The following is a 25,113-nucleotide window of genomic DNA, read 5'->3' on the forward strand; positions in this document are numbered from 1 at the left end:
GGTTATTAGTAACTTTAACTGTAACAGTTTCATGGGAGAGGAAAAGTTTATAACCTGTGCCTAATTTTCCTGTAGCTTTACTTTTAAACAATATATTTAATATTATATGTCTTAATTTAGCAATTAAAGAATGAAGTCCTGTTTATAAAAATAAACACACAGAACAGTGAACAGAATAGAGAGCCTTGATATAACCTCATGTATTCGTAGCTAATTGATTTTGGATGAAAGTTCTAAGAACATGCACTGGAGAAAAGACAATCTTTTCACCAAATGGTGCTGGGAAAATCCTGTATCCTCATGCAGAATGATGAAAGTGACTTTTTTTCCCTCATCATATAAAAAAAATCAACTCAGGGGCTGGGGTTGTGGCTCAGTAGTAAAGCACTCACCTTATACATGTTGAGGCACTGGGTTCAATCCTCAGCACCACATAAAAGTAAATAAAATAAAGGTATAAAAAATCAACATGGATTAAAGATCTAAATAAAAATATGAAACTAAGAAAACAAGGGAAATTCTTCAGGACATTGGAATGATTTTTTTGGATAAGATCTCAAAAGTATGTGGAACAAAAGAAGAAATGAACTAAACGAAAATGCTTCTGCGTAGCAATGGAAGCAATTAATAGTGAAGAGACAACCTCCAGAATGGAAGAAAATATTTGCAACTTATACATCTGACAAGAAGTAAATAACCAGAATGAGTAGGAAGCTCAAACAATTCAATAGCAGAAAACACCAAATGATTCAAAAAATTAAATGGGCAAAAGGGAGCTGAATGTGTAGCTCATGATAGAGCGCTTGCTGGCATGCACAATGCTCTGGTTTTGATCCCTAACACTGCAAGAGAGAAAAGGGCAAACCAGGGGCAGTGGTGCATGCCTGTAATCCCAATGGCTTGGGAGGCTCATTTAAGTCCAGCTCAGCCAGTTTAGTGAGGCCTTCTGCAACTTACTAAAACCCTGTCTTCAAAAAAGAAAAAAAAAAAGTGCTGAGGATGTAATTAAGTGGTAAAGTGACCCTGGGTTTGATCTCCAGTATAAAACAAAACAAAACAAAACAAAAAAGGGGAGGGACAGAAAGGGAGGGGAGGGAGGGAGGGAAGGGGGCAACAAGCCCAAAACTCAGTATTACTAATCTTTAGGGAAATGAAAATCAAAACCAGAATGAGATATTACCTCACTCCAGTTAGGATGCGTATTGGCAAAAATACAAGATAATAAGGATATGGAGAACAAATCCTTGCACACTTTTGATAGGAATGTAAATTAGTACAGCCTTTGTGGAAAAGAGCATGGAAATTAAAAAAAAAAATAGAGCTACCATATGATTCAACAATTCCACTCCTGGATATATATTAAAAGGAAGTGAAACCAGCCTGTCAAAGACATGTTTATTGTAGCACTCATCACAGTGGCCAATAAATGTAAATAAACTTTAGTGTCCATCAGCTGATGATTGAATAAAGAAAATTTTGGTACATATACACAATACTATTCAACCATAAAGGGATGAAATCCCATCATTTGGGACAATGTGGATGGAACTGGAGATCATTATGTTAAATGAAATAAGCCAGACACGAAAGATAAGTACCCGGTCATCTCATTTATATGTGCAATCTAATATAGTTGATCTCATAGAAGATGAGAGATGGTTACCAGTGGCTGAAGAGAGGGGAGGGATGGGGAAAGGTGGATTAATAGGTACTAAAGTACTTTGAAAAAAGTAGTTCCGGCATTCTATTGCATAGTAGGGTGACTATAGATAACAATAATATACTATTCATTAAGAAAAAGCACATTAGAAGGAAGTATCTTGAATATTTTTACTAAAAAGGAAGGATAAATATTTGAGTAGATAAGTTTATCCTGATTTGACCATTACATAATGTATACATATGTAGACATCCCATGGTATCCCATATATATATACATACACACACACACACACACACACACACACACACACACACACACAATTTTTATGTACCAGTTTAAAATAAATTTAAAAGTTGAAGGCACACTCATTGACTACACTGTGGGCATGTGTGGGGACCCTCAATTTCTCCTATTATATACACCCAACACAAATCACTTCTGGGATCTCAAATATGGGGGGATTTTTCCACAATGGCAAACAAGCAGTTCTGCATTGGATATAGCTGGGTATCCTCTAATTGAATTTAAATTCTAACATCATCTGCATCAAGATAGTGTTAAATCTCACAGGTCAAGGGTTCAGTCCAACAAGGCTGCCCTTCCTTTAGATACCATTCTCAAGTGCTGGTGTCAGGAACTTGGAACTGACTGGCTACAAATTAGAGTATCCACCACCCCCTCTTTAGGCTCCATTAATTTGCTAGATGGATGACAGAATGAGGGAAACACTGGTTCTACTGATTACGTTTACTGATTTTTTTTTTTTAAATACAGGGTATTTTAAAGGATACAAATATGAAGAGATATATAAGATAATGTCTGGAAGGATCCTGAGGGCAGGAGCTTCTAGTTCCATTGAGTATGGCTGTTGGTGTTTGGATGAGTTCTTGTTCACCTTCCTGTGAGCCTCCATATGTTCACCTGTCTAGAACATTCTCTTAAGTGTGTGCTTTTGAGTCTTTGTGGAGACTTCATTGAATGATTAAAGGATGGACAACCATTTAAAAATGGGATTGGCCTAAAAGGGTATGATCTAGGGCTAATAGAATGGGTAAGAGAACCCAGAAAGCTCTATTCATATTGTTCTTGGCCTCTCTCTGAAGCATTTCTTCTTCTTGAGTTTAGGACAGGATCCTTTCTGAAATAGGAGTCTTACGATGTACTATGAGACAAGATTAGAAAAGTTCTTTAAGGCCAAAGAATTTCTTTACCACTAGAGCCAAGACAGGAAGACAAGGAGAGATTAGAATTTCTGAAAGGGAGGAGCAATTTCAGTTCCTATGACCTGTCTTGGTGAGGAAATTATAACCCAGGAACCAAGGATGTAATAGTACAACTACTTTGTATGAAAAATAGTTTTTATGTATCATTTCTCCTCCTTGATTTTTGTTGGTAAGCTGTGTTTTGTTTTTCTATGTCTTTTCAAATTTACATTGTATTGCTTTTTGAAGGGGAATATATTTTTCTGTAATGGTAATTCATATTTTAGCTTTTATTTCTGTTTCAATGAATTTAATAGCTTACCTATTCCCAAGATTTAAACTTTTTATCTCTTAGTTGTCCAAGAGTTTATTTTACTATTTCTCTGAGAAAGGTCATGGATGCTGTATTTCCCAAGGCCTTGCTTATTTACTATGTTTATGTATTTTCCTTCTATATTTAAAAAAAAGTTTCACAGATAACAAAAGTATAAAGAATAATAAAATAAGTAATTGAGGTAGCTCACCTTAAGGGGAAATTTCAGATACTGTTGAAATTTCTGGGCATATCTCTCCTGGATAATATTCTCTTCCATTCTGTTCTAGAGGAAAGTACTTGATTTTGATGTTTATGCATGTCCTTGCATCTTAAATCAAGATACACATTTTTACATGTTTACCAGTCTGTGTATGTATTTATAAAACATCTACAATTAGAGGAAATACACATGGCAGATAAATATGAGAAATTATTTACCTTTAATCAGGCAAGTATAAAATAAGATCATATTATCATTCTATACCTATAATTTTTTATTGTACTGACAAAAATCTCCAACTCTTACAATAGTAAGTGTTGGGCAATGTGGCAACTGAATTTTTCATACAATGATGTTGAGTTTTAAATTGGTTCAACTCCTTGGAAAGCACTTATTACATTCAAGTATATCCTCTGATCCAGCATTTTATTCCAGATATAAATACCTCAGAAAAACTCCAGGAGATCTATAGGAATGCTCAGAGGAACCTTGTTTGTATTAAAAAAAAAAACCCAAAAAACTAAACACTCTTCTAATCTCTGGAATTACTATGCAGATATTCACTGATGGAAGAATGGGGAAGTAAATTGTGGTATATTTACGCAAGGAACGTATTACATCTAATTTTTGTTGTATGGCTGGGAAATATTTAGGAACAATATCAAGGAAAGTAAATTCCTCGGGAGGTAGTGAAAGCAGTAAGATGGGACGGGTAATTTAGGTAATATTTTCACTTATAAGCTCAGTGATAGGTTTGTTTATAAGTCATTTATAGTTACACAGTTAAAATTATTTTCTTGTGGACTTTTCTAGTCTCCTAATCTCTCTAAATTGTCCTTATTCATACATCCATCATAGTTCCTTTGTATGGTAGACACTGTGCTAAGTAAGTACAAAGACAAAAGATGTGGTCTCTGCTCTTAAGAGTCCCAGAATTGTGGGAGTGATATGAGTGATCTACAGAGGGACAAAAAGCAAAAAGCAAATTCAAATTATATTTGAATTTGTGTGCAAGGAGCTTCAGGAAGGCTCAGTTGTCTTGAAAGATGAATGGTTGTTTGCCTGGCAGATGGAGATGGAGCTCAGATATTCTAGGCTGAGAGAGCAGTGTGAATAAAAATGAAAGGGAATGTTACTTGCCCGTGTGCCCTGCTCTGGAATTTCACTCCTGTTCTTCAAATATTTTATAATATATACTTTAAAAATATTGTTAGAATTCTGCCTGTGGATGCCCTTCCTTCCTTCCTTCCTTCCTTCCTTCCTTCCTTCCTTCCTTCCTTCCCTCCCTCCCTCCCTCCCTCCCTTCCTCCCTCTCCTCCCCCCCACCTCCTCCTTCCCTCCTTTTTTTCCCCTCCTTCCTCCTTTCTTTTTTCCTCCTTCTTGTTTTGGTACCAGGGATTGAACCCAGAGGTGCTTAGCCACTGAGCACATCCCCAGTCCTTTTTATTTTGAGGTAGGATTTTGCCTGAGTTGCTTCTGATCCTCCTGCCTTAGCCACCAGAGTCATTGGGACCCAGTTCTTACATAATGAGAAAGATTTCAGTGAATATCATCCGATTAGTTTATTAGGACACAAATAGAATTTGAGTTTTCTTTCTTCTAGCCTTAAAGACTTTCATTTGAAAGCATTAGAAATTATCTGCTGTGAGATATTACAGTATAAGTTTTCAATAGAACTTTAGGTATCTTTGGAGAAATGCATTAATGTACAATGTTTATCCTGCTTTACTTTTAGATTCAGACAATATTCTACAAGGAAGAAGAATATGATAACACTTTTTATCCTTTCTTATTATTTGGAATCTGCATTCACAAATCACTTCTTTGATAAATATTATTTATAATTGCATATTTATATAATAATTAAATATTGTAATGTTTTAGAAAGAGTTCGGTGAGCAATATGTTACTTTGGTATTAACCTAGATATGCTTTAACAAATTATTTTTTCTGATAACAATGATAGCCATGGTAATAACTGGTTTATAAGGAAATTACAAAAAAGGGCTGGGGATGTGGCTCAGTAGTTGAGTGCCCCTGAGTTCAATCATAGCACTGCCCCCCCTCCAAAAATGAAAAACTGGGTTGTGAGTTCCATAACTAGACTGCTTTTGGCTTTATCTGGGCTGCCCCTGCCCACCCATGGTCTTCTAGCTTTCTAAGTAGTGTACCCATTTGTACGCCATCAAATAACTCTATGCTCAGAGAAGGCAATGGGACAATAGCAGATGGCTAGGCCTGATGTACAATGGGATTAGTATTGAGCTCCTCCTTCCTAGGGCTCTCCCCTCTGGTTTAAAGTAGTTTTGTGTTACAGTAAATTTCTTATCTTTATAGTAAATCACTGACCTGGAAAATGTAATTGAGCATTTGAGTCAGAGCTGCATTCAGAATCTATATTAAAATTGTACAGCTTCTTGCTTGATTGATTATAAATGATAATGTAGCCTGGAGTTTAATTCGATTACGCAGATGCTGTCAGCAGTCTCTTCAGTGCTTCTGTTTATTTTGCTTTGCTTGCTTCTCCAATATCCTGGGTTTTGATGTTTAGAGTTTTAAGTTTAACAGTAGCAGCAAGCTGATTAATATGTAGGATTAGAAGGATTTTTTTCTTTCTATCTTTTTTTTTTTTTTTTGTCCTGGATTTACTCTTTACATCTCTTCTGTTATGAGTAGGAAGTCAGAACAAATAGATTTTTTGTGTGTCCTATATACTTCTGTGGAATCTTAAATAAGACAATTGTTAGTTTCTTCACTTTTCCATATCAATAGAAAGGAGGATACATTTTTTCATTAACACCAATATTTACCCATTTATTCAGAGAAATCTTTTGTTTATAAAATGGTGTCATTTTACTTATAGTAAGGATTAATTCTGATATTTTCTAAATATTGTTATTTTTAAGTTTGAACCAGTTGTTGACAATGCTAACTTAAGGTCAAATCAGACCCTAAATGAGTTTAAATCTAAAACTTAATACTCAGATATTATAATTTTTCCTATTTCTCTTTTTCATTTTCTTTACTTTCCATCTTCCTTTTTAAAGTTTTTTCTTATAATTGTCTGATAGAACATAGTTTTTTTTTTTTTTTTTTTTTTTTTGCTGATGGAGAATGTGTGTAATCAAATTCTGAAAATATTTTATTGAAAAAAAAGCATGGTAAATGAAGTCTGATTGATGATATTTTTACCAATAGCTAAGGAAATATATTCTATATAAATTTACCATACAACTTTCCCCTATCTCTCCTATAGGTAAATCTTAGGAGGAAAGGGTTTAGGGTACAGTCTGATTTAACTTCTAGTATGTCCGTAGATTGCTGTTTTCCAGTGATACTAATACGAGTGACATTTTATTTTTTATTTATTTTATTTTATTTAAAAATTTTTTCTAATTAGTTATACATGGCAGTACAATGTATTTTAACACATACATAAATGGAGTATAATTTCCCATTCTTCTGGTTGTACATGATGTAGAATTAGATTGTGTAATCACATATGCACATATAGTAATAATGTCTGATTTATTCTCCTATCATTCCTACCCCTATATCTCCTCTCCTTCTATCTAATCCAAAGTACCTCTGTTTTCTACCCACTCCTTATTGCAAATTAGCATCTGCATATTAGAAAACATTCAGCCTTTGGATCTTTGGAATTGGCTTATTTTGCTTAGCATAATATTCTCCAATTCCATCCATTTACTGGCAAATGACGTAATTTCATTCTTCTTTAAGGTTGAGTAATATTCTATTGTGTGTGTATGTGTGTGTGTGTGTGTGTATGCTCATGCCACAGTTTCTTTATCCATTCATCTGTTGAAGGGCACCTAGGTTGTTTCCATAGTTTAGCTATTGTGAATGAGCTGCTATAAACATTGATGCGGCTGCATACGTGACATTTTATTATGAAGAATTATTCCCTGGGAAAAGAGATGATCTTAATTTATCTTGTTATAGCATAAATCTTTTAATTATAATATGTTCTTTATCACCATTCTTTCAACTTGCAGAACACATCACTGTCCAAAAAATAATTCCCTCCAAGTATCAAAAACACCTTCATCCCTGCATTTTGATAATCTAGAAATAATAATTCTTAGATACAAATGATTAAAGTAATAATAAAAAATGTTGTTTTATAATAAAAAAAATGAGTTGCTGCATAATGCCTGTGTAAGGTCCTTGCTTATCATTGGGATGGCCATCTTAAGTGACAGCCACCATCTTAAGAAAAAGTTTTGCTTTCCCGCCAAAGGACATTTCTGAGAAAGACTCACCACTCCTCATACCAACCCCATCCTTAATAGCCTACATTAGGACCCATCTGGCTCTAATCCCTGAGCCTGCCCCATAAAAGTCACAGAACCCAAGCCTGTATTGCCTGTCTCCATCTATGGAGAGATGTGCTTTTATTTGTTAGCTCTGACAAATAAACTCTCGTGTGTATTTCTGCCTGGTCTCTGTCTTTCATTCTTTCTTCCCCATCTCCTAGTTTCTCGCTTTCTTTTCATTGATGCTGAAACCTGGGATCAGGTTCCGTGGTGAACCTCCTTCCCTTTTCGAGGGTCACTGAGTGTCCCTGGGCACTGATCCAAATTCCATCATGGGACCAGGGCCTCCATTCTGCCAAATGTCCTCTGTGCGCCCCCCACTGGACATTTCAGAAGACCCCTGTCTCTGGTTGACCTAAATGATCTACAAGTCCCAGGAAGTTACTGTTCATCATTCAGCACTACATCGTCCAGCACTCCCAGGGTTACCGTATGGTTGGTGGCACCTCCAGGCACAGCTAGGTTCCTTCCTTCCTTCCTTCCTTTCCTTCCTTTCTTCCCTTCCTTCCTTTCTTCCCTTCCCTTCCCTTCCCCCTTCCCTTCCTCCCTCTTTCACAGCTACGGTTGATCCCTAGTATTGACTAGGTCTATAGGTGGTCCTGGGTTTTGAGGAAAAACCAATGAGGGTGATTGGGAGTTTTTCCTAGTGATACCTCTTGATCTTGGGTTAATTTCTACAGCTTCTGCCCCTACGTAGTCCTGGCCTGCCACCTAAGTGCCTCTATGGACCCTGACCCAGATGCTTACCCAGTGGTGGTGATGACCCCCTGAGCGTAACCGTCCTCTCACTGGGTGATACTAGATACTGGGGGATGCCCTACCTCTAAATTCACTTCCTACGTCTCACCATAGGTGACTCCTTATTCATTGCCTCCCATAGTCCTCTAGGCTGCCTCCTGGCTAACCTAAGGTTGGTTTCTCTCTCTCTCTCTCTCACCCCAGACTTAAGACCCCGAAAACTTATCTGTTTGTGCAATTAGATCTGGCTTCAATATCCTTTGGATAGCGACTCTAAATGGCTCTAGATCCCATTATTATCAGGGTTCTTTTCAACTATTGTGAGAGTTTGGGAAAATGGAAAGAGATATCATATGTTCAGGCTTTCTCCTCTCTATGTTCTAAGCCCTCTCTCTGCAACTCTTGCTTTCCCACATAAGTCCTATTAGCTCTCACCTCCCCTACACCTGCTTCCAAAGAGACAAAAAATCCTACCTAGGACTCCTCCTCCTTCAATCCAGTGGATGAGCCCCTCACCATACCATAATTCTCTTTCTGAAGAAGATGCCGTAGCAACCGTCCCCTCCATCCTTCTCTCCTACTGCTATATGCTCACGAGCTGGTGCTGCCCAACCCGCATTTCTGTGTCCTCTACACGAGGTGGCTGGGGTAGATGGTGTAATGGGTTCATGTGCCTTTCTCTTTGTTAGATCTTTCACAGATATAAAAGTGGCTTGGGTCCTATACTTCAAGTCCCATCACATTTATCAAAGAGTTTCAATATCTGACTCAATCATATGATTTGACCTTCCACCATGTAGATATGATCTTGTCTAACACCCTCCTGCCTGAGGAGCACAGGTGGGAAGGCACTGCCAGATGGAATAGGGGATGGTCCTAAGGTAAGTTTGGGAACAAGTTGGAAATTGTGCTGATGAAGTACATCAGACCTCCCCTGCCCATCCGATCAGCACTGAAGAGGTCCCTGATTGGAACCCCAAGTGGGATTATAATTTGCACATCCCAAGCCTCGCAAGCTCTGGACCCTTGTCCTAAATGTCATCATAAGGGACACTAGGCTGTTGACTATTCCTGAGCCCGTAGTGGCCTCCAGCCATCCAGTTGTTCTGGTTCCCCTTTCCAACTCTTAGGATTGACTACAGAGGACTGATGAGGCCCAGGTCCCCATAACCTGACTACTGCCATTACTTCATGGGAACCCAGGGTAACTCTGCGTATTTCAGGTAGGCCTGTGTCCTTCCTCCTAGACACTGGGGGTACATATTCAGTCCTCAAGGAGTTCTGGGGGTCTACTACTCGTTCTATGACCTCTATTATTGTCAGGGTAGAGGGTAAACCTTACCAATTCTTACAGACACCTAGTGCTGTTGGTGCTTTTGGCTCTCTAATTTTTACCCATATCTTTTTGGTCATTCCACAGTGCCCTGTTCCCCTTATGGGAAGGGACATCCTCACAAAGTTGGGAGCCATGTTTTCCTTCTCTCCTCATATAGGCTTCCATCCAGACTCACCTGCCACTTCCCTGATCCTCACCCTTGCCTTAGGACCATCCCCTATTCCATCTGGCAGTTCCTTCCCATTACCCCTTCCAAGGTGGACCCTACTACTGTCTGGGATGTTTCAAGTTCTTCTGTCACCTCACACCAGGACCCCATTTACATCTGTCTCAAAAACCTCCTCCATTTTCTGGCCCAATCATAATACCTGCTCTCCCCCCTTGCTGCTGCTGTCCCTCTCTCTTTTTGTAGAGCAGCCTTGTCAGGCTCCTGACAATAAACCTGCTTCTTATCCCAGGTGTGTGTATTAGTCCTGCGCCACTTTTCTTTCATTGATGCCATTGACTGGGTCACGTTCTCCCATCAATTTTGCTCTCCCCTCCGGGGATTTGAGCTGCTTTGGGATCCTGGCCTATCCCCCCACCATTCACCTCTTCTTCATCCACACTCTGGCTTCATTTGGGTAAGTGACGTCACCCTTTCCCTCCTCTCCTCCTCACAAGTCTACAAGTCTCCTCTCTGCCTTCCAATCTTCATAAGTTTTGTGAGCGCTCAGGAAAATGTAAAAAAATCTCTTTTATGTGCAGGCTTTCTTCTTTCTACATTATAAGCCTTTCCTTTGCTGTTCTTGCTCCCCCTCCCAGCTTCTACTTGCTACTAAAGCTCTAGATTTCTCTAGAGACCCTACTTCTAGATAAACAAGGGACCCAGAACTCTCCTACATTGTAAAGCCCTAGGCAGCAATCTCCCTGGCCAAGGCCACACTGAAGCTAACAGTGAAATAACAAAGGACAAAGTCAGCTGGCTTGATAAGAGGCCTCAGGGGGAAAAAAAATCCTCAATTTAACACAGAAGAATGACTTCAAAACTTTCTATCTCTGTAATCTCACACGCCCATTTCACCTTTATAAGGCTGAAAAACAGAGATTTGCTATAGGGGTCCTTGGACATATGCTTGGGTTAACCTTTGCATCTGTGGCTTATCTGTCAAAGGGTCTTGATCCTACTGTTCCAGAATGGGCCCCTTGCCTAGAAACATTGGCTGTAGCCTCTCTACTCATTAATGAGTCAAAGAAACTCACCTTTGGGGACCCACTCACCATACTGGCTCCCCATCACCTAAAGGAACGCCTCACCTACAAGGACTTATATTCCTTACACCCGTCCCCCCCTTACCTTTTATCTCTACAGGTTTTCCTGGTGGAAGATCCCAGTCTTACTTTCCACTCCCCAGGACTCTTCTGTTTTCCTCTTACTCATTCATGCATTGAAACTCTGGAGGAGTTTCCACATCCCTCCGGAAGGCCCCTTGCTTCAGGCAACATACACTCGGTTCATCGATTGCTCCTCCTTCGTTCAGGAGAGAGTTCATTAGGGAGGGTATGCCATAGTCTCTCTAACCGCTGTTGTGGAAGTGACTTCTCTCCCTAATAATAATCCAGTCAGCAGGCTGAATTTGTTGCCCTCATTGGAGCCTTTACTTTGGCAATGGGAGCCTCCACACTGACTCTAAATATGCTTTCCACATACTTCTCTCCCACTCTGCTATTTGGAAGGAGTGCGGATTCCTTACCACCAAGGAAACTTCAATTACTAATGCCCTCTTTTTCTCTGATCTCCTTCAGGCCTCAAAGCTTCCCATTGCCATTGGAACTGAAAGATGACAGCTAAGTAACCCCCTTCTTCAGTGGCACTTCCTTTCCTGACCTCTCTCCTTGTCATAGGGCTTTTGCTAATGTTTGTCCCCTACTTCATTAAATATTCAAGACCAGATTCAAAGGATCTCTAACCAAACCATGAACCAGCTTCTGTTACAGGACATCCAGCCCCTCACCAAAATTGGGCCATCTAGAGTCAGCATTGGGGACACCTCCTGACCATCACCTTGCCTCATTGACACCCTGTATCCCTAACAAGGGTCCAGAAGCCACCCCTTCCCAGCAGGAAAAAGCTACAGAAGATAGACCTATGCCCCTGTCCCTTAAGGGGCCCAATAACAAACAAAAAAGGGGGGAATGTAAGGTCCTTGCTTAGCATCTGGATGGCCATCCTAAGTGATAACTGCCATTTTAAGAAAAAGTTTTTGCTTTCCTACCCAAGGGCCTTTCTGAGAAAGGCTCACCACTCCCTTATACCAACCCAACCCTTCACTGCCCACTTATTTCCTGACCCAGGAGTATTACTACTCTCTCATACCAACCCCACCCTTAACCGCCTTCATTAAGATCTACCCGGCTCTAATTTCTGAGCCTGCCTCATGAAAGTCACAGAACCCAAGCCTGTATTGCCTGTCTCCATCTATGGAGAAAGATGTGCCTTTATTTGTCATCTCTGATAAATAAACTCGGGTGTATCTCTGCCTGGTCTCCATTTTTCATTTCTCGTTCACCTGTCTCCCAGTTCTTCGCTTTCCTTTCATCCTGTCCTTATCATGGAATGGCACAGCCATCCATTTAGTTGTAATTGGACACAATGCCTTTATTGTTTTTTTTTTTTTTTTGGTGGTGTTTGGGAGATGCAACAGGATACATCTTCAAGCTTGGGTTGGTTTTATACTTCACTGATGGATACTGCCTTAAGCTAGTGCTGAAGTGATAATTGGATGACTACTTTGTTTTTTCAATTGAGATATAATTCACATACCAGATAATTTATCATTTAAAATGATATAATTCAGTGATTTCTATTTTATTTACAGTGTTATGCAATCATTGCTACTATCTAATTCCAGAACATTTTTATCATCCCAGAAAGAAACTGAAAGCTAGTAGCAGTCAAAATCTTCTGGCTGCTACTAAGCTACTTTTTGTCTTTATGGATTTGCCTGTTCTGGAAGATTTATATAAATGTAATCATACACTCTGCACCTTTTGTGTCTGAGGTCTTTTATTTAAATATGTTTTCAAGGTCCATCCATGTTGTAGCAGGTTTCAGACACATTCTACCCAAATGCAGTACCAGAGTGTTTTTGTTTCTGTCGCTTTGTATGAGCTTTGCCATTGGAAGCTGTAACTTTCCACCTTTGTTTCTTTTTCAGTATTGTTTGAGAATCTTAAGAACCTTTGTAATTTCTATGAATTTTAAGATGATGTGTCCAGTCTTATTAAAAACAATAGCAATTGGAATTTTGATGAAGTTTGAGGATTGTTGCCATTTTAACAAAATCAAATCTTCCAGTTGATGAATACAGGATGTGTTGTCTTTAATTTCTTTCATTAATGTTTTGTAGTTTCAGATTTACAAGCTTTGTAATTGGTTAAATTTAATCTGAAATATTTCATTCTTTATGATGCTATTGTAAATGGAATTATTTTTTAACCTCTTTTTCAGATTATTCATATTTGGTGTACAGATATACAACTCATTCTTGTATTTTTATCTTGAGTTCTATAATTGTGCCGAACTTACTGATCAGCTTGAATTGTGTTAGTGGATTCTTTAGTATTTTCTATATGTGTAATTATGCCACTTGCAAATAGAAATTATTGTACTTATTCCTTTTCAACCTGGCTGTATTTTGTTTTTCTTCTGTAATTAGCCTTACTAGAATCTCCAATAGGATAATGAAAAAAAGGTGTGAGTACAAATATCTTTGCTTGGTCTTTATCTTTGAGGGAAGCCTTTCAGTCTTCACCATTAAGTATGATATTAACTGTGTTTTTTTCATAGATGTCCTTAATGAAGTTGAGAAGGTCCCATCTATTCCTAGTTTTTTGAGTATTTTTATCATGGAAGGATAATTAGATTTTGTAAAATTTCTTTCCTGTACCTGTTGAGATGATCATATGTTTTTTGTCCCTAATCTTATTAACCTCGTTCTTTGTACTGTTCTTTGTATGTTGAAACCAACTTTGCAATCCTTGGATAAAAATAAATTTTAAAAAATAGCTTTGTGATGTTCAGCTAGTGTAATATAGAAACCTTTTCTACTGACAGTGTCATGGAGGTAATGGAAATGAACCTGAGAGAAAATAGCCTTTGGAAATTTTCAAGTGCTAAGGTGTAATATAAATTATAACTATTCGATGGCTTATATTGTAGTACTTTTTTACAACATGGAAATAATTTTTACCTTTATTAAACAATTTCTTTGAACTGTCAAGTAGTAGTGAGTAATTTAATGATTTGCATTTATCTGAATACTTTTTCTATGTTGGTAGTACACCATATTAGTATTCTGAGAGTTTTACAAGTTCTAGTTTGTTGTAACCTCTGTTAAAATGAGCACACATTTTAAACTTGAAATGTGGTAATTAACAAGTCAGCATGGAAGGGACAGATCCTTCTTATGACTAACATTGTTCTTAGTCTCTCTCAAGCGATCCTGTAGCAGGAACTTGTCACAGTAATAAACATATAGATAAATATCTACAAAGGGACAAAAGAGTTGGAAAAAAGTGCTTGATCAAACTTTTGAAACACACTCAAAATTTTCTTCTGCTTAAAAACTGCATATAACTTGGCATGAATTATCGTGCATTGAATTCTTATCCGTGGGAGCGGTTGGTTGGATAGGTGCCCGGGTGCCTGTCAACTCTACTTGTGAAGTTGAAGTAATTAACCACCTGAAGAAGTTATTAAATCAAGCTTTGATGAATTGGCCTTTTGTGCTCTTCTTTCTGCCACACCAATATGGATGTCCTAACCAGAAATAGCTTCAAGCATCAGACATGTATTTTGTTTTTATCTATTTTATCTTTCTGTAACTGCCAGACTTCCTCATTGTTTTTCCTCCTAATTATACTTTGTTTCTTTTTCCCCCTGCCCTGGAGTTTTCAGATTAGAAAAATCATTCAATTTTTTCCTCCACCTATTAAAAATATATATCTTTTGCTGTTGTAGATGAACAGCATGCCTTTAATTTATGTGCTTATTTTTTGTATGCGATGCTAACAGTTGAACCCAGTGCCTCACATGTGCTACTGAGTCACAATCCCAGCACCCCCATCTTTTTTATTGGTGCATTATAGTTGAACATAATGATGAAATTTGTTGTTACATATTCATTCATGCATACAATAAAATTTGGCCAATATCATTCCCCAGCACTTTCTCCCTTCCTCCCCACCTCCCACTTTCCTTTACTGATCTCCCTTTGATTTTCATGAGATCCACCTTCACCTTTGTTTTCCTTTTTCCTCTCTAGCTTCCACATATAAGAGAAAACATACGACCCTTAACCTTCTGAGTTTGACTTATTTTGCTTAACATGATGGTCTCTAGTTCCATCCATTTTTTTCTGCAAATGGCATAATTTTGCTTTTCTTTATGACTGAGTAAAATTCCATTGTGTATATATACCACAATTTCTTTATCCATTCATCTGTTGATGGACCCCTAGGCTGGTCCCATAGTTTGGCTGTTGTGAATTATGCTGCTATGAATGTGGGTATGCATGTATAACTGTAGTAAGTTGACTTTAATTCTTCAGAATAAATACTGAGGAGTGGTATAGCAGGGTTATATAATAGTTTCATGCCTTGTCTCGGAGGAACCTCCATACTGATTTCTATTCTGCCATTCTGACTAGTGTGAGATGAAATCTCAGTATGGTTTTGTTTTGCATTTCCCTATTGGCTAAAATGATGTTAAACATTTTTCATGTATGACAACTCGTGTTTCTTCTTTTGAGAAGTGTCTGTTTAGTTCATTTGTCCATATGCTAATTGGGTTATTTGACTCTTTTTTTTTTTTTTGGTAGAAAGTTCTTTGAACTCTTTATATATGCTAAACATCAATCCTTTGTCAGAGGAGTAGCTTGCAAAGATTTTCTTCCATTCTGTAGGTTCTTTCTTCACATTCCTAATTGTTTCCTTTGCTATGTAGAAAGTTTACTCTTGGCATTATTTCCTGAGCTTTAGGGGTCCTATTGAGAAAGTTGACTGTGCCTATGTGCTGGAGTGTTGACCCTGCATTTTCTTCCAGGAGTTGCATAGTTTTTGGTCTAATTTCAAGGTCTTTGATCCATTTTGAGTTGATTAAAATTATCCAATTTTATAGTGACAATTTTGGTAAATTCAATAAGCTTGCTCTTTGTATATCTTGTATATCTTGTATACAAAAGTTTACTGATGGGTGCTCTTGAGATCAATCCTAGTAGAAAGCAAAAGAAGAAATGAGGATTGTAAAGAGGGAGATATCTTGTATACAAGATATATCTTTGTATATCTTGCTCTTTCTTATATCTGTTACATATGGCTGAGGAACTAATGATTGAACCTTTTCTTTCTCTATTTCACCTGGGCCAAACTCTGCCTTTATTCACAGCAAATATAGTATTTATTTAGAGCACCTAAGCAAGCAATTTTTTAAGAGAAGTAGCTGGTCACTTTAAACACTGGGTACTTGTAAAGAAAGTCGCTGGTCAATGATTTTTCTACTTGTTTGACAATCTGATGAAAGCTATAGGCTCTTTTCATGTAAAAATGCATACAGATCATTTATAAGATCTGAAATATCCCATACATAGTAAAAGTTAACGCATGAACTCTTGATTAAAAATACCCACCACCTGTAGAACCACCAAGTGGGATACAAGGGCTCTAGGTTTTATAAAACCAAAAAATTATGTGGTTCAAATTGTAACAGGAGTTGAGAGCAACTATAATTTCATGGCAACTATAATTTAACCTCAAAGAGTATAGTTCTTAAGTATAATGGATACTGTGATGAGTGACCTAGATCCCCTTGGTGCCTGAGGGACTTATTCCCTAGATGCTAGAAGTGCTGCTGACAGAAAGCCCTCAGTTGTTAGCCCCACAGAGATTGCTTTGGATAAAGAGGCCTGTCTTGCTTAAGGGTTTGTGCCTTCCTGTCAGCTTCCAGTGACTGCTCCTTATGAGGAACAAGAACTTGAACCCCTTACCCCAACTTGGACCCACAGCTTTATAGCTCCTTCGGGGATTGTCTGAATCCTTCAAGACTTTATGGCAGCTGACTCTCTCCCTCTTTACAATCCTCACTTCTTTTGCTTTCTACTAGGATTGATCTCAAGAGCACCCATCAGTAAACTTTTGTATAGTAATGTCTGTCTTGCTGTCTGCTTCCTGGGAAATACAGCTTGGTGTAGAATCTAGGGAAGAATATTAGGACAAGTTAGTATCTTTCAAGCCAAAAAGTAGGTCTGGAAAGTGAAAATTTAGTGAGATGAACTTGAATTTATATTTTCTTTTTGAGGGGAGAATGTTTTACTGGGGATTGAACTCAGGGGTACTTGATCACTGAGGCACATCCCCAGCCCCATTTTGTATTTTATTTAGAGACAGGTTCTCACTGAGTTGCTTAGCGCCTCACTTTTGAACTTGACATTTTCCTGCTTAAGCCTCCTGAGCTGCTGGGATTATAGACGTGCTCCACCGTGCTGGCTTGAATTTATATTTTAAATAAGTGTAGCATTTCCATCACTATGTCCTTCACATCTTATATTCAAGTAGGTTCAGTTGAAAGTCTTGATTTCTTTGTTTTTTTGTCTTTGCTACTGCAGAAAACTCCCCAAATCTGACAGCCTAATTTCTTAGGTCTCACAATATGAACCTGTGAAAGGTATGGGTTAAATAAAGGTTTGTTTACAAAAACCCGTAGAGATTTTTCTGTGTATGTGATCAAAGAATCTTTCCTAAGATATCTTGGATAGCATTTAGTTAATGTTTGCTTTTGTCATTTTGGGTGTCTAAGTATTTGAGAAACATGAAAGTTACAAAGAAGAAAAAAATGCACAAATAACCTTTTCCTTATTTTAAATTGGGATAGTATTGGACATACTTTTTAGTAACCTTTCTTGTAATAAACATATTTCCATATCTTAAATAAGCCTCAAGAATGTGACCTCTAATGGTTGCATAATAGTCTATCCAGTGAATAGACTAATTTAGTCAACTTCCTATTGTTATGTGTTTAATTTTTTCCAATTTTGTTACTTTTTACAAATAATACAATGATTTTTTTTAAAATTAAGCCTAGTGGTATGCTTTAATTATTAAAAAAATACTTGGTTCTCTCATCACTAAAATGTAGTAAGATGTTATCATCTGAAACTGTTTTATGTAGCCATTGAAACTGGAAAACTTCAAGGAATGCCATTCACCTAGATGATGTGAATTGAGGCCTGTGTGCAGTCTCATCATTGCTACGCTGTTATGGATTTATGTGTCTTTTTTTTTTTTTTTTGATGTTAGCTCATTAAAGTGTGTCCAGTGTTTTGTTTTGTTTGTTTTTGGTACTGGAAATTGAACTCAGAGGAACTCGGCCACTGAGCCATATCCCCAGCCCTATTTTGTATTTTATTTAGAGATAGGGTCTCACTGAGTTGCTTAGAGCCTTGCTTTTTGCTGAGGTTGGCTTTGAACACTCGATCCTTCTGTCTTAGCCTCCCAAGCTGCTGAGATTACAGGCATGCACTATCATGCCCAGCTTATACAGTATTAATGTATGCCTACCAGATATAAAAAGAAGAATCTGAACTATTTCGATAATTGTCTCCCAGGCTGATCTTGACTGGTAGTGACTATGATTTTACCAGCTATTGCTTTATGTTATGCAACTGTTTTAATTTAAGAGGTCTCCAGTTCTATTATATATACCATGAACAAAATGTTTAGGGAACTTACTCCCTTTTGAAGCAATTTTTAACATCTGTCTGGAGCACAGCACTCTGAATATGTTTTCCTAAGGGCTATACCTGCCCTTCTGTACTCAGATAAGTAACCCCCTTATCTGTATTTTTAATTTTTGAAGTTTCAGTTATCTGCAGTTAACTGAAATATGAATGTATTTAATGGAAAATGCCAGGAATAAAGAGTTCATAAGTTTTAAATTGTGTATCATTCTGAGCAGTATGATGAAACCTTACTCTATCCTTTTTACCCCACCTGGTACATGAATCATCATCTATTTGTTCGGTGTATCAACACTGTATATCCTACCTATCTAGTCACTTAGCATCTATCTCAGTTATCATATTGACTATCTCTTAGATCATTATTATGGTATCCCTATGCTCTATGTTCAAATAACCCTTATTTTCCTACTAATGGCCCCAAAGCATAGGAGTAGTGATGTTGGCATTTTTTTCACAGTTTATTGTTATAATTGCTCTACTTTATTTTAAATTATATTGTTAATCTCTTATTGTGTGTAATTTATAAACTATCACAGATATATATGTTTAGGGGAAAAAACATACTATTGTACTGATATGGAGACTTTTAAAAAGCCAAATGAGTTTAAAACTTTGCTTAGAATGTGTCATGATTTGCTGTTCTTGTGCTTTCTAACCACTGGAAAGACATGATCAAACATGTAAAACTTTAGAGGCCAATATAAATAGCCTAGGCAAAAGCTGCTTGTTTTGGTAAATTATAGTTGTACCTTGTTAGTATATTCTGTCAGAGACTAGGCAGGTAGACAAAACAACTGAGCAGAGATTAGGGAATTTGGATTAGGGGTGGTGGCACATGCCTAGGGAGACTGAAACAGGATGAGTCACAGATTCAAGAACAGCTTCAGCAACTAAGGGAGGCCTAGAGCATCTTAGTAAGACCCTGTCTGAAAATAATAAAACAGTAAAAAGGGCTAGGAATATAGCTCAGAGGTAAAGAGCCTCTAGGTTCAATCCCTAGTAAACCCCCTCACACAGCCACCCAACAAAAAAAGAGGGAACTTGGATCCTTTTTTCTTTTTAATTTTATTTTGTGGCAGTGGGGAATCCAACCCAGGGTGTTCTACTATTAAGCTACACATCCATTCCTTTTTATTTCTTATTTTGAGACAAGGTCTTACTAAATTGGTGAGGCTGACCTTTAACTTGGGATCCTCCTTCCTCAGCCTCTTGAGATGCTTGGATTATAGGAGTGCCTGGCAGGGAATTTAGATTCTAAGAAGGAAAACTTTTACTATTAATTACTGTGAATTCCTCTTTGTCTATCTTTGATACTGAAAGATAGTAAATGAAGAAAGTAAAGGTCAGATCCTTTCTGGATTACTGGCTTTGTGTAAATAAAAACTTTGATGCTGCCTAAAAATGATTTTGGAGATATCATCACTAAAGTTCCTTTCTTTAAGTGTTACTTAAGTGAGCCAGGTGATTGCAAGTGTTTTGGGATTCCTTTTTTCCTTAGAACTGTATCCTAGAGGAAACCTTTTCCACTTCTACTCAGTGATTATGGCCTTAAAGGCAGAGTAATCAGTTCCACTTGACTAGAAATAAATCACTGTCATTGAACATGATAGCTCCTGACAACTGGGCAATGCTGATAAAAACCAAAACAAAAGATGCCAATAAGCCCATGGCAATGCTGAATTGGTATGTAGATTTGATGAATTCAGCATGTAACATTGCATTCACCATTAGTCTTCTTCTGTCTTCAGTTTTTCTTTCTCTTTGTAAAATAAAATGGCTTAGGAAGAAGAAAGCCTTTGTGCAATACATATTAACTATTTTATTTCTATTTCTTTCCAACTCAATAGAGAGATATTATGATAAAAGAGGTAATTTTAAAGAACATGTCTTTATCTTAAGTAGCTAATATAAAAATATTTCTTTTTGAATTCATCATTGTTAGATCTGCTCTCTAGAATAAATGCCAATTCTTTTGATCTGTACAGAATTTTACTTATGAAGAAATTGAATACATGGTAAATTATTTCTTTTTATATCTAGCAGATTATTCATAAAGTAGAAAAAAGTCTATGGGGTTATGAAATATACCATTTTCTACAGTAAACAGTCTATTAATTTTCAATATTAAAAATAAATAACAGAAGGAAAGCTTTCTAGGTAGTTTCCCCTTTCCTGCAGTGGTGCTCTAATGCTCTAAGATTCCCAGTGGATGCCCGAATGTGAAACCCTATATATACAATGCTTTGTCATATACACATATACCTATGATAAAATTTAATTTATAAATTAGAAATAGTAAGGTAAGATAACAACATTAATAATAAAACAGAATTATAACAGGATCTTGTAATAAAAGTTACGTGAATGTGATCTCTCAAAATATTGTATTGTATTCATCTTCTTGTGATGTGAAATGTTACAGCACCTGTGTGATAAGATAAAGTGAGGTAAATAGCATAGGCATTGTGATGTAGCATTAGGCTACTACACATGATGCCCAAACAATATATTTTTATAACTGAGTTGGCTACTAAGTGACTAATGGGTGGGTAGTGTATATACAGTGGATGTGATAGACAAATAAATGATTCATGACCCAACCCTGGCAGACAGCACAATATGAGATGTTATCACAGTACTTAGAATGGCATGAAGCTGGAAAATTATGAGTTGTTTAATTCTGGAAATTTTTTACTTAATACTTTTAAACTCTGATTAATCCCAAGTTAAAAAAAAAGAAAGCAAAAGCATGGACAGGGGATATTATATTTCATTTTCAGGTGTTCTTAGTCTACATGTCTATCAATAAGCATACTTTCTTGTATCAGTTGCTTCCTTTCCTAATAGAAAGTTGGGGAAAACAGATTATTTTAATAACATTATGATAATATTCTTGCATGAAGTATCTTTGGATCTCTCCACCAGCTTTACTGTATTGCACTTGAATACATGTTCCTCCTGGGAAATAATACTTTTACATGTGCAATGGTTTATTACCTCTACCCTTCATTCTTTGCTTCAGGAGGAGGTGAATTTCTACTATTATTGTAGTAATGATATACTGTACTTTAAAATAAGCATTATGGTCTGGAATGGTTTATGTGAAAATGCTTTGAGAAATTCTTTCTTTTTTTTTTCCACCATAAAACATACTTATTGCATAATGATTAAGAGTAGGATTCTGCAGTTAGATTGTCTAGTTGTTGTCTCATAGTCCTTTTGGCATATTTAAATAGGTAAGATATGTACATAGACACTCAAAATTTTTAAGTGTTGGTTGCTCTTATTATCATCACTAGCTTCTCTTTTCCACCATCATTATTGTTGTTGTTGTTTTGTAACTGTAATACAGGGATTCTGTGGTTTCTGCTTCTACAGAATGGAACTTTTTTTTTTTTTTAAAGTATAGTTGAATATTTTTCCCCGTTGAACATGATTCCAAACAATCACTTTTATTTTTTTATTTAAGTATGTGCAAAATGGATCTGGTTTTTCTCTAGGCTGTTATATTCAAAGCTTTTTAATAACAGTATTTCAGATCCTGTGGATAATCAAACTTGATATAGAATAGGGTCTCTGCAGTATGTTTTATAGAACTAGTATGATAAATACTGAAATGAAATGATATGGAGCTATTTGGGCAAACAGTTTTATAATGTTAACATTAGGTTAGTAGAATAGAAGAGAATAGTGAGAATAATAATGTGTCAGTGATCAAATGCAATGAATCGACTAAAGTGAGCATATATAACAGGAGCTTTCAGTGGGGCTCAATTGTTAGCCATCTTGCTGCTGAATAAATGAAAAGAGAAGTATTTTTATAGACACTCCTCACACAGCATCTTTTGTATTTTTTCAGTGCTTACATGGTAGTTTGCACATCTGTATCTATTTCAGGTCCTTCTCACTGGTGGCAATGTGCCCAAAGGAAACAGTCTTAGTGTCCACTCTTCTTTTTTCATTTTGTGAGATCCTTCACAATGGAATGTTTATTCCTTTAGCAGTAAATAGGAGTCCAAAAATAGCCTTCCTTTTCCTCCCCTCCAATTCAGCAGCCAAATCTGTCTAGACAGCTGGATAACTGAAAAAGAAAATAGCTTAGGGATAACTTGCTAGTGGATCTTTTACCTGACCTGATACCTTTTGCACCTAAGTATATCAGTAGAAGTTTTTACCAGCAAAGAATAATGGGTTATTTTAATAGTTTAACTACATATGAATTATAAAAGTAGAACTGTTAATGTTTTAATTTCTTAATTTCTTTCTAGAGGCTGATGATGGAGTGGATAGAAGGGTATTATTTTTTATATGCATGTGTATAAGGGGTATTCGTATATTAGGTGGGCTCATAAAAGATGACTCTGTTTTCTTGTCTGTAGAACTAAACTTATTCTTGAAATTTCATTTTAAATAATGGTTCTTGTCCTGCCTTTCTTCACAATAAAGTACTAATCAACAGCTTGACCATGTGTTTTCTTTGTGTAAGGCCTGTGATAGCACCTATAATGACCTGCACATGCACAGCTTTTAAAATATGTAAATACCAGGGCATTGTAGTCTGAATGTATATAGAATATTAAATTTTGAGTGGTAAAATTCTCTGTAGGGGTTGTAATTTTACCTAAGTTTTGATCCACATGAAATTCTGTTTATTAAATTAAAAGAAGACTATTGCTTTTTATTTGTGAAAACTCTCCTTTCACAGTATGCTGTGGACTCATTTTGGCACTGAAAAGACTAGAGCTCATTTCAGGTGTTTCAGTGGTTCACCTGTATAATTACTTATTTGTTGAAGAATGAAAATTCAAGCCTTAGAGTATTCCTTTTAAACTCTTAGAATTTACTAAATCTCTTTCCTTAGCTTGTTTGCCCTGCTTCTGAAATTCTTATTGACTCCAGAGAGTGGCTCCTTTTTTTTTCTTTCCAGTGGAATGAAACAGGTTCTTTTTTTAAAAAGTAAGTTTTTTTTTTGTTGTAGGTGGACACAATACCTTTATATTTTTTTTATTTATGTAGTGCTGAGGATTGAACCCAGGGTTTCACACATGCAAGACGAGTGCTCTACTGCTGAGCCCCAGCCCCAGCCCTGAAACAGGTTCTTAAAGAGCTATTATTAAATTGATTAATGTAAGAAAGTATCTGAATATTGGATCCAGGGTTCTTTTGTAGTTTCTTTCTTGGCATGAGTTTATGTGTATGTTTATGTGCCTGAATACAGTTTATGAAAGTCCAGACTTACATTATCTTTATTTACTGATTAATGAACAGTTTTTTACTTAAGTCCTGATATGGGGCAGATACGAAGGTACAAAACAAGGGGCAGAAACATATCTGCTCAAAGAGACATGTATAAAATAATTACATATGATCAGGACTTCAGGCTATAGTACATGGAAGGATAGGGGTGTGTGTTGTATGTATATGTTGTACACATATGTATATATGTAATGGAGCACAAACAATGATCATGTCATTCTCATGGTAAAATCAAGAAAGTCTTCCCAAAGGAGGTAACGGTTATGTTGCATTCTGAAAGCCATGCGAAGTACTAGTTCTAGTACTAGCTCTGATAGTATTCTCCTGCTTAATTTTTCTACTACGTATTTCATTCATTCATTCATTCATTCATTCATTCTCTTCATTTCTTTCTTCATTTGTTTTTTGTACTAGAATGTAAGCTCTGTGAAGGCAGGGATTTGGGTGTGTTTTGATTATTTCTGTATCTTCAATGCCTGGAAGTATGTATGGCAGATAGCAGGAACTGAAACATGTGTTGAGTAAATGAATTAACTTTGTGAGTTTTAGAGTAATGGAATTATTTGTAATTTTTCTTTAATTATTCAGAATATTTCTGTAGGCCTGGGACTGCAGCTCAGTGGTAGAGTGAGTGCTCTCCCTAGAATTTCTTCATTTTTTGCTTAATATTTTTCTTTCTGTGTACTCGAATCTCCCTAGTGATAGCATGCTATTTCCACAGGTTTTTTTCAAATACATCCTTTATTTTCCATATGTCTTATTCTCTTAGTTCCCATATCTCTTTGCTGAACTGATCCATTTTGCTATTCTTTTCCATGGCTGTATTTAAGTTCCTTTAAATTTTCCCTCCACAGCCATCAGAATTATCTAAATAAAATAGCCAGGCCATTTCTGTGCTTAGTAATCTCTAATGATTTCTAGCTTTCTACCATAAAGTCTCCTTAGAAGGCATATAAACTCATCTGTTGCTTAGCTTCAGCTACATAACGGGGAACTCTCTTGCCATGTCACCATATAATAAAAATGGGTCTCTTTATTTTTCTTGGTGTTACTCGTGTCTGACATATAATAAAGAACTCAATAAGTTTTTTTTAGTAAGTGAATGCATGTATGTATGAAGGAGTGCATGACTACAATAAGAAATTTTACTGTAAATGTTGTTTTGATAAAGGATGGTGTAAAATCTAACAACACTAGCATTTAAGAACAGTTTTTCCTTTATGTAGCTGATTTGTCTTTTTTACTGACTAGCTGTTCTATATTCTGTT

General features: G+C 36.7%; 1 protein-coding gene across 8 annotated transcripts in view; it reads left to right on the forward strand.

The window, feature by feature from the left end:
* Erc1 (ELKS/RAB6-interacting/CAST family member 1) overlaps positions 1-25,113 on the forward strand; it is a 532,578-nt gene that overhangs the window by 181,259 nt on the left and 326,206 nt on the right. The gene's annotated exons all lie outside the window — the stretch shown is intronic.

This window comes from Callospermophilus lateralis, chromosome 4 (genome assembly GCF_048772815.1).
Source record: "Callospermophilus lateralis isolate mCalLat2 chromosome 4, mCalLat2.hap1, whole genome shotgun sequence".
Taxonomy (NCBI): Eukaryota; Metazoa; Chordata; class Mammalia; order Rodentia; family Sciuridae; genus Callospermophilus; species Callospermophilus lateralis.